Source organism: Pteropus alecto, unplaced genomic scaffold (assembly GCF_000325575.1).
Source record: "Pteropus alecto unplaced genomic scaffold, ASM32557v1 scaffold8, whole genome shotgun sequence".
NCBI classification, from domain to species: domain Eukaryota; kingdom Metazoa; phylum Chordata; class Mammalia; order Chiroptera; family Pteropodidae; genus Pteropus; species Pteropus alecto.
This window is the reverse complement of record NW_006494609.1, coordinates 17,132,763-17,144,826: the sequence shown is the minus strand read 5'-3', so window position 1 is coordinate 17,144,826 and position 12,064 is coordinate 17,132,763. Positions and strand designations below refer to the sequence as shown.

Here is a 12,064-nt window from a genome sequence, read left to right as displayed (position 1 = left end):
TGTAAGACCGAGGGAGGCGAAGCCAGGATGAGGTGCTGGTGGGAAGGTGCTGCATTTGGAGGTGCACCCTGACCCCATGCCCTGTTCTGGCCCTTCCCACATCCCTCCTCCACAGGCCGCCAGCACGCAGCATCCCATGTCCCGCCGGCCCCTCTCAACCCTCTGCAACCCCTCCCCACCCTGCTCTGCCTGCCTATTGGGTCTGTGGACACCGCTTCTCTTATTCAAAAGGAAGGAGCTGCAGAAGGTCCACCCCACGGCCAGGGCAGCCTGCCATGCATAATACCTCTCCGTTGTTTTGAATTAAAGATTGAGTAATAGCTATATTCTGGAAAATTTACCCAAGTCCTCCCCAACAGTGGACTTGTCTCCTGAAGAAATAAATGCTGACTTGCCTGGGGACACGCAAGCCAAAAATATTAAAGAGAGAGGATCTTTAATCGAACATCTTACATTGGGTCAGGCGTTCTGAAAGATTCTGAGAGTTGAGGGGGAAATCTGACAGACACACGCCCTCGTGGGGCTCACAGACTTGCAGGGGAGATGGATATTGGACAAATGCTTACATTAAAGTGTGTAGACAGCCATTACGTGGGTGATGCACAAGGCTATTGGGCACACACATTCTCTACTTCAACACAGATTTGCTGAACACCTACTATGTGCCAGTTACTGTTTTAGGCCCTGGGAATAGAGCAGTGAACAAAAGAGACAATAAGTTCTGTCTGGGGGGTTTGCATTCTCGTGGGTGAAAACAGACAGGAAACAAAACAAATAAGTAAAAAATACATATATATATATACATATGTATATATATATGTATGTGTGTACACACACACGCGGACACTATACGACAGCAGGACGAGTTCTCCATGAATAAGAATTCACCCAGGAAAGTCTCTATGATGCCCGTGAAGGGGCAGCAAGGGGGGTGCCCAGCGGCGAAGCTGGATTCGAGCTGAAGGCTGTAACGTGCTCCCTTTCACCCTCCCTATGAAGGGAAATTGCAACTGGAAGAAAGATTCTTCTTCTGCCATCCCAAGGCAGTCGACGGTCATGGTGATCACAGACCCCTGGAGCCTCCCTCTCTGCGTCCAGCGTCTCCTTGCAGAAGTTGACTGTGCCGGAGGGCATGAGATGTGCCTGATGTTCACCGCCACTCCCTGCGTCCTGGACACTGTGACAGGCAGTTGAGCAGTTGACGGATATCAACAAATGTGGCACTCGCAACGATCATGAGAAATCGTTTCTGCTGTGTCTCCATCTTACAGTGGGGAAACCAAGGCACAGTTCACCAGCCCATAGCAGAGCCTGGATTTGAACCCACGCTTTTGGGCTCCACAGTCCCCATCCTCTATCCCACGCCTGCTCCCGAGAGCACAACTCAAAAGCCATCCACCCGCACTGTCCTTGCTACGGCTCTGCAAGGACCTGGCTCTTGGGCAGAGTGGGGAAGGGAAGGAAGAAACCCCAGGAGCAGAAGCGTTTGGGGAAGACTTTACAGGAAATGACCCAGAAGTGTGGGTGGAAACTGATGTTTTAAGAAGCACTTAGTGACGACAGAGACATGCTTAGTCATATATTTATTGATGTCACCTGAGACAGGGACTGGCACAGAATACACAGCAAAACCCCTTTACTAATCTAATGTCGTGAGGGGTGAGGGGAAGCAGAGCTTCAAAATACGCCATTTGGAGATATTGATTATTTTAAGCTGGTTATTTTTTGTTAATATTGAAATGCTTTATTTTTTTTTTGTATATAACCATTCCTAGAAGCATGATTCCTTTTTTTAATAATTTCTTTATTTTTCAATTACAGTGGTATACAATAATATTATATTAGTTTCAGGTGTACAACATAGCGATTAGACATCTATATAACTCACAAAGTGATCACCCCAATAAATCTAGTACCCATCTGACACTGTACATAGTTATTATAATATTACTAACTACATTCCGTATGCTGTCCAGCTGGTTATTTTTAAGAAACAAAAGACTCGGAAAGGAACTTTGACCCTCGCCTTTCCCTGTCTAAGGAAATTTGGGTAAAAAGACGTGATTAAAGATTGGCAGTAAAACTACATGTGGCAGAGAGAGGAATCGCACTAACGAAGCTTGTTTATTAGACACCTTTCCACGTCCCACTGTTCCGGGTGGCCCTGCAGGAATTTGTCCTGTGAAGCCCAGACGCCTGCCTCCCTCTCCCCACTCCGCTTTCCTGCCTGGTTTGTCCTACGGTCCAACTATGTGCTGATGGAACCCCCATACGTACATAGGTAATAAATGTGGTTATTTTCCCGTTAATCTGTCTCATGTCAATTGGATTATTAGACCGGCCAGAAGAATTTAGAAGGGTAGATGGAAAATTATTTTTCCTCCCCTACAGGGGGAAGTCATGTCACATGGTGGAACTGGTGGCCGCGAGTGTGAGGCAAAGACGCAGAGATGGGGAAGAAAACAGCTTGGTGAAGGACACGGTATAAAGGTGCACACAGTTGTGTGATGGCATTTAGTGGGAGGGACCCCGATCTATTCCAGGCTGTGCAGACAGCACAGTTTCTCTCTGACTGCCTTCCTCCCCTCTCCTTGGGAGGCCAGGTGAATCAAGACTTCTGGACTCCAGTGAATTCTTACACCTGCCCATTGGTGGGGTGGCCTCGGACATACTGCTGGTTCCCTTATGCCCCAGTTTCTTATGCAATATGGAAAGTATAAAAGCTATTTTAAGAATTGTAGTAAAAATCAAATGAGGCCATGAGCGTGAGGCATTAAGTTCTGACATCCAGTAGGTGCTCAATGAACAATTATTCCTTCCCACCCCATCTTCTTGGCGGCCCCAGCCATCAAGGCTGCCCTTTATTCCCGCAGAGCACAGTCAGCTCTGGGGAATGTCTAAATCCCAAGCGGCCACTGGTACAGGTGTCAGATGTGACCCCTCCCACTGAAATCCTGTAAACAGCACTTTTTCAAAACTCAAAGGTGTGGATGGAGAAGCTTCAGCCACTTTGCCTAGACACGAAAGGCTTCATCGGGTGGGCAAAACCATTCTTGCCGTAGGGACATTTGCTATGACACTGTGTCACTGAAAGGAAGCCTCTGGCCCCGGGATCAGGGCTGAACCTGCAAGGCACACATGAGTGAGAGCCCTGGAACTTTTCTCCACAAAAGCGTCATTGTTAGTGGTCATTTACTTGGTTGCTTCTTTCCTTCCTTTTAAGTCGTCGCTTTCAATCACCTGTGATTTAAGTAAGATTCTTCCCACCTGGAGATTCCAGATGTAGTTATACTCCAGACAGACCTTTTAACCACCTAGAAGAATGTATTTTCACAGTAAATCAACAACTACCTGAAATTTATATTTTTAAAGATCTCTGATGATCTCTCCAGTGGGTCTTGAACTATACAGGCCCAGATAGCCCAATGTTGTTTTCGATTGCAGGTAACTAGGTTTCGAATGTTGGCACCAAGCCCCTAGCCAGGTACAGCCTACATGAACACACAGGACCCTGTAGTGAAGATATCGCTGGAGCCACTGGCATCTGTCATCCCACCTCAAGGTTCCGTGTGTCCCATCGAGCCCACAAAAATTGTCACAGAATTTCCACTCCTTTCATTCCAGCCAGAAACACTGCTGAGAGCTCTAAGTTGTCCGTGTGCCGGTGGCTCTGAGACTAGACTGTCTACTATTTTATGGAACCATTTATCTTGTCTTGTGTCAATACCACACCATCTTAATTAATGGTAACTTTATAATAAATCTTGATATTAAGTCAAGTTCTCCAGCTTTGCTTTTCAGAACTATTTTCAGAGCTTTTTGTTTGCTTGTTTTGTTTGCTTTTAATGTTTGTTTGTTATGTGGCCCATGCCAGTCACAGGCTCAAGTAGTTGGTGACTCTGTTCCTCCAGCAGCAGAGCTGCCCAGACCTTCATGGCCCCTGACCCCGCCTCCCCTTGTAAGCCCCAATTCCTGTATTAAATTTCTAAAAATACTTTATTACAAAAAATACTGGTAGTGCCTCTGTTTTCACGATCCAGAAAACAGATTGATTCATCTGAAAACATCTTTTTTTACCTCTGCTCCTGAAGGGTGTTTTCACCAGGTTTAGAATTTCAGTGCTATAAAGATGTCATTCCATTATATTTTGGCTTTCACAGTTTGGTTGAGAAATTATCTATCATCTTTAATATTATCCTTTGAAGGTAATGAATTGTTTCCCTCTGGCTGCTTTAAAATTTTCTCTTTGTTTTTTGTCTTTCAACCATTTTAAAATAATGTCCCTGGGTGCATTTTTTTCCTGTACTAATGCTGCTTAGGGTTCATACAACTTGTTAAATATGTGATTTGATGTCTGTTTTGGACAATTTTTAAAAATTGCATCTATTCCGATTCTCTCTTCTTTTGCTGGAACCACAATCGCATACCTATTAGATGTTTCTATCACGTCCCACATGTCTGTTATGTTCTTTTCTGCATTTTCTATTCTTTTTCCTGTCTGGATGTTTTTTAGTTGCCTCGTCCCCATGTCCGACTCTCTTTGGCTATGTTTGATCTGTTTTTAAATGAATTCCATGCCAGCTTTGATAACTCCATGCAATGGACAATTTTATATCAACTCGACTAGGCCCTGGGATGCCCAGACGTTTGGTGCCCAGACATTATTCTGAGTGTTTCTGTGAGAGTGTTTTGGATGAAATACACATTTAAATCAGCAGACTAAGTAAAACAGATTGCTTACCATAATGCTGGATGGGCCTTATCCAATCAGTCGAAGGCCTGAATAGAACACAAGGCTGACCCACCCCTGAATAAGGGAGAATCTTCTTGCCTGATGGATTTTGAACTGGGATGTCAGCTCTGCAGATTTAGGACTTGCCAGCCTCCAAAATTACTTGAGCCAATGCCATATAATAAAGCAGATATAGATATACATATGACTATAAATATATATAGATATGGCTATAGCTATAGATGTGAATATTGCTACAGATATGGATATAGATACCTCTTACTGGTTCCGTTTCTCTGGTGAGCCCCACCAGACTTGTCTGCAATCCCCAGTGGCAATTCCATTGTGTGAGATGACTCTTGGTGGTAAGAAATGTTGTTACCTCTTTTTTTGGATCTCTCAATATTGTAGAATAGGGTTTTATTTTGTTTTTGTTCTCTAATGTGTTAGAAATCAGTGTTCTATTAAGACTGTGATAGGACAAAGATCTAGAAACTCCCATGAGTTTCCCGACAGTGATGTCTAAACACGGCGCAAAAGACAAATGGACATCCAAGGTTTGTTATATTGTCGGCTACGGCTTTGAACAAATATCATCTAAAAACCCTGGTCAACTGGGCTGGATCCACTGACCTATGCCTCAGACCCACTGGTCCTATTTTGCCCAAAGCCCAAACCCAAATCTGGAATCTTGCTCTTAAGATGTTTCAAGACTGAAAGCCGATGGCAGGTGAGGGAATGAGGGAGTATGAGGTTGCGATGTACCCAGAAAGTAGACTGAAAGGGAATACGCGTGCCCCAATGCCCCATGCTCAATGTGGATGGGCTGTTATCCTGCCCTGGCTGCCCGCGTAAGAAAGAAAGCCCTCCCCCTAAAGTGGAAGCCGAGGATGACCACACCCACTCGAAGGGCTCTGATAGGCCTGCGGAGGTGTTAGATAGCGAGCGAGATAGCCGAGCCTTCTCCTGGGAGGACAGAAAACTGAATGGGAATGTGTTCCTTGACTGACATTGAAACCCACAGGTTCTGCACCTATGGGCAACATTCCCAAGTCCAAGTCTTGAATTCAGTGTGTGGGTCAGCATTTCGAAGTATCTATGAAATATCCAGGCCACTCAATGTCTAAATAATATCCAGATAGCCTGGTCAGAGAAGTCTGCTGACTTCAGCACCACACAGAGCAAGATTAATGAGGCAATGCCGAATCAAATGCGTCTATGGACATGTCTTGATCGGCTTCATGTCGGAAGGGCAAATATTTCTCAGAGTAACTGGGATCGCTGAGATAGGTCCCCTAAGCCTACATGTTATCACACACCATTTACACAGAGAGAAGTACCGAGATGTTCATCCCGTATCCACTGCCCCAAAGGCTCGTCCTGCCCTCTACTGGTTATGGAGAGTCATCGGCACATCCTGGTGGCAAGTCAGCGTCTCCTCCCCTGAGGCTGGGCTGAGGAAGACTTGTGGGAGAGGATAGTTGTCAGATAAAATACAAGATGCCCAGTTAAACTTGAGTTTCAACAAATAACCTTTAGTATAACTATAGCCCTGCAATGTTGGGGACAAACTTATACTAAAAATTTTTGTTGTTGAGTATATAATAATATTCAAATTGACAGGGTGTGCTGTATTTTTACGTGTCAAATCTGGCAACCCAGGGAGGAGCGTATGTGGTCAACACTCATGAGGGGCCAGGAGACAAGAAAGGTCTATTAAGCTAAAGAGAAGGCCAGTCAGCATCAGCGTAGAGAGAGCCGTGCCTTTGGTTAAAGAGGCTTCAGATGAAGTGCTGTGAGATGGAGCCAGGTCAGGACCCCGACGTCTGCTGTGTGAACAAATCTGGGCCGGCTTGCTGAAGGATGGGAGCCACGTGGCCCACGTGCCCCCACCACCGTGGCTGATACTCAACCTTTTGCAAAACTGCAGGTGAGGTCATCTCAGACCACCGAGAAGTCCTGAGGAAGGAAACTTCCCTTGCTTCGTTTTTCCAGAATGTATCAAGTCATTGGATCACAGAAATATTTTTTTTCTCATAACACTTCTTAACGTCCTATAGATTTGGGGTTCTGTGTCACCCACTTAAGGAACAGCACTCTGTGGTCTTTACTATGTTACCTAGTGTTCTTTTTTCTTTCTTTCTTTTCCCTTTTTAAAGAATTACCTGAGATCTGAAGACCTGAAGTTCTCTCCTTCCCCAAGGTCACTCAGTGCCTGGGGAGCAAACCTGGACTAGGAGTCAGGTGCCATTCTAGCATAGACTATTAAGCAACCTTAGAAACATGTATTCTATAATAGGGAAAAAATAAGAACACAGCCATGGCTACTGAACGTCAGGTGAAAGGCGCTGGCATGAGACACGCTAAGAGTTCAGAGGCACGTGAGATACAATCCCGCCAGTTGAAAGAGAAGTGAAACCGAAGAGTGAGTGAGACACTTCCCCGGGCCCAGAGCTCTTGGCTGTTCTTCTCTGCGCCTGGACCGCTTGGCATACACTCCTTGGAAGGTAACTCTGCGCCTGGAAGACAGAGGCTGGACCACAGGTGAGGTAGGGGCTCTCCAGCCGGAGCAGGTTGATGAATTGGCAGATGGACTGGGGGTGTCTTGGGGCATTAATTCTTTTTCCTGTCTGGATGTTAATGGGAATGAGAATCCTTCATTAATGGGAATGTCTCCATCGCGAGTGACCTCAGCCGCCACCACTGGGCCTCACTGTCTGTGCCTGCAGCTGTCCATGTGCTGGAGGAGACACCGTCCTTGGCCCTGATGCCTCCACCACAGGCCTCCACCCCTGTGGGTTCAACTCCCTCCCTCCCCCTGGAGCCTGAAGCCTGTCTCCATGGGGACATGGAATGCTCATAAAATGCTCATTTCCTCAGGAATGCTCCTTCCTCTGCGGCCTCCTGAACCAGACAGAGCCTGCTGCGCCTGCCCGGCGTCACCTCTAGGTCACCCTGCACTCTTCCTGCAGGGCTGAGTCTGGACCTGCCAGCACTGGCTTTAAAACCAGCCCTGGACCTCCCTACAAGCCAGGCTGACAAGACCTACCTCTGAAGGTCACAGTTTTTCCATCATCTCAGCCTCCCAGGGAACGGGTCGTGAATCTAACTTTTTTCCAAAGGGGCTGAGGCTTTTACATAACTACACAATATGAAAGAATATAACTCAAGGTTTTTTTTATACAAGGTAGGCCATTTTAAAGAGTATGAAAAAAGGCAGAAATAGTTGTGTCAATCATTCATATTGTCCATGTGTGTGCACTGAATTTAGTTATAAGTTCTTGGCTTTTGAAGCAAGAGAAGGTATATAAGCTACATAGCTTTTAGTGATAAGAAAGAGTATGGATGATTGTAGACATAAAAACATCTTTTTTGTTTCTTTTTGGAATCCAGCTCCAGGTGGTCTTTATATTAGTACAATTCTTCCCGCTCTGATTTTAAAAGGCACAGAAGTATTGTTCGAATGACTGACACCTGCAATGGCTCTAAAAAGGTCAAGGATATGCCACGAACATCTGACGTAGCTGAACTAGATAAGACGATCTGAACAATTGGGCTTTGAACCTGAAGCTCAGGTTTCAGTTGGCAAGACAAATGGGAAACTAAATTGGGGTTCAGAATTTCTACCGTCTGCCAAGACATTTGTCCTTGAGAGATCTTTCCCTTAGGGCTAATGTGTCCCATGGCCAAATGAGTAAGACACTTGATGTCATCAATTGTATGGCATAGCAAATGAGACAGACCTACTTCACCAACGAGGACTTTTCGATCCTCTCTACAAAAGCTCCCTTTATTAATGTTGAATTACATGAGTCATACATGATCGCTATGTGCTCTTCATAATATCTTTGAAAGCAATATGAAAAATCAAATTTAGTTACTCAAAAACCCACCATCCAGAGCGAATCTTGTCAGCCTTTGCTACTTATTTTTCTCAATAAATACATACATTGCTTAAACAGGCGCACGCACACACACATAACCAAATGGGATCTTTCTATATACACACTGCTTTTAAATTTTTTGCTAGACATAACAACATTTTATTTTAATAACTGTATAATATTCCATTTTAGGTGTGCCTAAAATATGGTATTTAGTTTAAAATTCTCTTTTAACAGACTTCGGTTATTATTTAATTTTAAAAACACCGAGACGTATATCCTTTGAATATATCTGTGGAATTGAAATTGCTCACTCAAAGGACATGCAGATTATAGGATATTGAAACGTTTTTAGATTATCTTTCCAAAATGTTATGTCAAATCAACTGTGTAGTCACAGTTTATTTGAGTTGTGATTGTTTATAATTCAAATTCTTATAGTCACATGGATCTTTTTCTTAATTCTCTCTTCACTAGAGTGAGATGTCTGTTTCTGTACCTGGTACCATATTGTTAAATGTGTTAATACTATAGTTTTATTATATAGAAGAAGTCCCCCATATTATACTTATTTTAAAAAAATTTTCCATAATTTTTTAATAAAATAATTCTTCTGGATAAATTTTAGAATCCTCTTGTCAGGGTCCAAGGAAACTTCTGCTAGGATGTCAAGAGGAATTACACTGAATTTATCACTGAATTTATAAATTGACTTAGAGAAAACTTACACCTTATAAAAGGCAGAGTCTCTCCATCTAAGAACAAAAGGAATCTCTTCTCTTACCCTCATCTTGACATGGCCCTAAGTTTTCTTTTTTCTTTTCCTGTTTTTTCCTGCAGCCCCTGTTAATTTCACTCATGGCCATATTATACATTTTGTTGCTCTCGTGCACAAATCTTTTCTTCCATTTGCTGGCTGGCTTTTATACCATATGTTGGAAAACTACAGACTCACTGAACATTTTGAACATGTTAATTGTGTCAAATAGCTTTTCGGTTTTCTGCTCTTGGCTTTCCCAGCACTATAACGTAAGGCAGCTGCATATAATGAATATTTTGCAAAATGATTTATTCCGCTGAGGGCCAGTGATGGAAGGGAGAGTCTTGAAAACTGGATTTGCAAGCAGAACGGGGGTGCAGTTTAGGAGTTATTCTCAGCTAAAGGTAGCCTTGGGTGGAAAGTTCTAAAATTGTACTTTCTTGGCCCAAAGCCGTTCTTTTTTATTCCCCATCATGTGAACTCTGGCAGCCTCTGAGCCCCCTCTGACTCAGCCCGGGAGAGCCACCTTCTCTTCCAGAGGGAGGTGCCCACTGCACTGCACGACGCTGCCCACCCTCTCCCATCCCTGGCACGTGCGTTCCGGGACAGCTAATTGTGTGTCCACCATGTGCTCTGGCCACTGAAGCTTTGCTTCCTTGAAGTGGTCCGGGACCAAGCGGGCAGAGATAAAAGACCAGGAGGCTTTCTCTGATTCCTCTTGATCTTGCTCTGCCACAGATCAATGCTGACATCTCAGCCCACGGTGTCTTGGGGACAATAACACCCAGAGGTGGATGTGGAGAGCTGGCGTCACTGATGCTTTAAATATTGTCTTCTCACCTGCTGTTTCACATTGGTTCCCAATTCTATAGCAAAGGCTTCTTATTCACCTGGCTTTTCATCTTACGTTCCTTCTACTGCTGGCCAGGGGTGCTCAGGAGAATCTTTTACAAAAAGGATTGTTATTTCCATCATCCTGGGATGGAAAAAGAAAAACCACCTGTGGATTGTACAAATTGTGTAAAGAACGAAAACTCTAATGGCCTTTTCCTCCAGTTCTAAGAAGTTGGCAACTAGTTAAAAATGACTCTGAAAACCATTACAATTTCTGGGAAGTACATTGCTTCAGCATTTCATTTTCTGCGTTAGGCATGGCAGCCTCAAACAATGGTTTGGGTGTTTTCTTTACCTCTGGTGCTTTATTGTTCCGTAGTCTGATTCCCACAGAAGCCTTTGTCACAGATTGATTACATGCCTAGGTCCTCCTGGCACCTCTCTGAAGCAGACTGTCACACATTTTGCATAAGCCTCAAAGACAAGCTTCTACTAGCTCTTCCCAACTTCCTCCATAAACTTTTTATTCTAATAAAAACATCATCAAAACTATACCAATTAGTTTCAAAGAATGAGAGGCAACATAAAATGGTAGCAGAAAAAGAACACACACACACACACACACACACACACTTAAATACTAGCTCCACTCTTTACTATGTAACTCTAGAAAGTTCCTTAAACCTTCTGAGCCTCAGTTTCCTCATTCGTAAAATGGAGATAATAATATCTCTGTTTCATTAATTATCTTAATAACAAACTCCTTTGAGTGTTAAATGTGTGTCGGGTACTTTGCCAAACACTAATAGTTACTTTTTTTTTTTTTAAATGCCTACAGCACCTGGTCTGCCTAGGTGGTCTCCCATCCAAGTACTAATCAGACCCGACCCCGCTTAGCTTCCGAGATCAGACAAGATCCAGCACGTTCAGGGTGGCATGGCCGTAGACTAGTTACTTTTTTAAAATCATAGCTTAATAACAAAGAATTTAACTCTAGAACTGTAGAGGATGCTCTAGGGCTGACAGAGACTATCCAAGGAGGGGCAAGCGGAAAGGGGGTCCCCTCCTCAAGGGGTTCAGCCTCACTGGAGAAGGTGCTGCTGCTGCACTGGTGTCAGAAGTTCACTGGCCTGCAGTCACTGGGCAAGCTGGAGGCGGCCCTCCGAGGCACACAGAGGCCACAGTCAGATATGCACGGGGAGTATGGACTCTCATGAAGACAGGAGGACACGTGGTGTCCGTGTGGGGCGGGCTGCAGCATCAGAAGGACCATGGGAGACAAAGCTCCAGAGGGGAAAGCAAGCAGAGGGAGCAGGGCCCCCGTGTGGACAGGCAGCCTGCAGCTCCCAGAGTCAGTATGGATGGAGCTGTATTATGGCAGCCACCACGCTGCGCCAGGGCTGTGAGGTTGCAGACCGACTGCACATTTCTGGCACGTTCCGTAACAAGAACATCACTGGATGTCCTCACACACACACACTGCGGTCCTTCCGCTGGCCTCCCAACCAGAGCAGCTGCTGGAAACCAAGGTGGAAACTGGCTTCCTCCTGCAGTGCCTCTGCAGCGCCCCCTACTGAGAAAGCGCAACATGCTCACTGTGAAGGAAAAAAATGCTTCAGGAAATCGTGTCCACAATCACAGAGCATGCGCTGAAGTCCGACTTTGGAGGGGAGGCGATACATTGATACTTATCAGATCCAGGAGAAAAAGAAGAAAGAAAGTTGCACACTGACTTAAAACTCTCGAGATAAAATTACTTACAATTTATAAAGAGCTTGATATTCTCTATATTTTTTTCTTTTATTTGAATATTATCATCTTCTATCCCTAGATAGTAGGCCTTACATTTAGTGT

General features: G+C 44.5%; 1 protein-coding gene and 1 pseudogene across 1 annotated transcript in view; one reads left to right on the top strand and one right to left on the bottom strand.

Moving 5' to 3' along the window:
- Positions 1-12,064, top strand: part of LOC102879717 (serpin A11) — a 37,894-nt gene that overhangs the window by 11,456 nt on the left and 14,374 nt on the right. The gene's annotated exons all lie outside the window — the stretch shown is intronic.
- LOC112473766 lies at positions 11,040-11,158 on the bottom strand (annotated as a pseudogene).